General features: G+C 37.3%; 1 long non-coding RNA gene across 1 annotated transcript; it reads left to right on the plus strand.

Annotated features, from left to right (window-relative positions):
• The first annotated feature begins 255 nt into the window (after positions 1–255).
• On the plus strand, positions 256–1,011 carry LOC110874892. The gene is made up of 2 exons (XR_002556303.2): positions 256–311; positions 825–1,011. It is a non-coding gene; the product is annotated as an uncharacterized LOC110874892 (long non-coding RNA).
• Positions 1,012–1,721: the final 710 nt, after the last annotated feature.

The raw sequence follows: 1,721 nt of genomic DNA on the forward strand, positions 1-1,721 counted from the left end.
ATTTTAGCCGAAACGGGTCAAACCATATCATTTCAGTCTCAAAATCCAGAATGTGATTAAGTTACCCATATTAAACAAGTATGCAAGCTTGTTGGGTCAAAACCACATTCTAAAACGGTCTTCGCCTTATCGTGCGTTTAAACCGTAATCTTCATTTAAGAACTAACCGGTCTAGGCTTAGGCCAAATTAAAGACCCGTTAGAAATCTAATAGATTATTAAAAACCTTCGTTCCAGATTTAGGAGCCCAGTAAAAGCTATCTGTACTTGCTTGGTGGTATACGGCTGGGATTAAATTTATATTTAGCTCAGGTAAATACGTTTAACTTATTTTCCCTATACGGGCTTGGGGTACGGTATATAAAATACCGCTTGGTCGGGTAATTGACCTTAACCGGTCTGTGGTTATGTGCAGTCAAGTGACCTGTTTAAAAATGCTGTTTTGTTTGTTTAATGCCTTTGGGAGTTTAATGACCATGTCCCGGATATCCTTGGCATCATTCAAAGAATGGCCACGACCTTAGCACTCGGGTGTAGGCGTACACCCGTAGTGCAGTACAACATGTATAATCGTCAATACGAGAGAAGTATCGCGGCGGAATTATATTAAGTGGTGTGTCTATTAATCTTTAACCCGGCACGACCCGGGCTACCGAACGCAGAATAAACATGTAATTCTTTTACAAGATTATTAAGCAAATAATTATCCCAAGTTATAAAATGTTTTGTGCCACGGGCATTTAAATCAAATTTTTAAAAACCCTTTTCAAAATGAGTCAGTTAAATTGTATTTACCAGTGAAAACTGACGTATTTTCCCAAAAAGACTAAGTGCAGGTACTACGCGTAATAGGCTGGTTTCTCCTAACATCATATAGAAGTCTCGCAGGCTTAGATGCCTGAAGTCTGTTGAACAATGTTTTATTTTATTTGCGATCCGCCTGTGGATCTTTTACTTTCCGTATTGTAATACTTGGATATTACTTCATACCGGATTGTAATATATTTTTGCTTCCGTTGTACATTTAAATTGTGTGGTTTGACTATGATGATATCAACTACGTCACGTACTCCCCACCGGGCCCACCGGTAATACGTGGAAATATCGGGGTGTGACATGACCCTATAGTGTCCTCTGCCCTCTCATTTGTATCCTGTCCACTACTGCCCTCCTGTTCAGTTTGCAGAGTCAACTCAGCATCTGAAACAGGGGCTGATGTAGAGGGAAACAATGGTTGCTGATCATCACTAATAGGATCTTGAGCACCATTTGTACCCTCTTCATCATCGGGTATGTTAGAAACTTCAGATACAATATTATCAAAAAAATTAACATGATTCAGCTGACTATCTACAGTGAGTTCTTGATTAATTTTAAAAGGATATACATTTTCATAGAACTTAACATCTCTTCAAAAAAATATTTTTTTATTATCCAAACTCCACAATTTATACCCTTTTTTAAAACTTGAATAACCAAGAAAAACACACTTTTCAGCATTAAATGAAAATTTGTCTGAATCATGTAATATAGTACTAAAACACAAGCATCCAAAGTTTCTAAGATGAGATAATGAGGGTTTAAAACTAAACATCATTTCAAAAGGACTTCTACCATTTAACACAGATGATGTCAACCTGTTAATAAGATACACAGCAGTTAAAACACAATCAGACCAAAACCTTAAAGGTAGTCCACCCTGAAACATCAAGGCTCTAGCAG

This window comes from Helianthus annuus, chromosome 9 (genome assembly GCF_002127325.2).
Source record: "Helianthus annuus cultivar XRQ/B chromosome 9, HanXRQr2.0-SUNRISE, whole genome shotgun sequence".
Taxonomy (NCBI): Eukaryota; Viridiplantae; Streptophyta; class Magnoliopsida; order Asterales; family Asteraceae; genus Helianthus; species Helianthus annuus.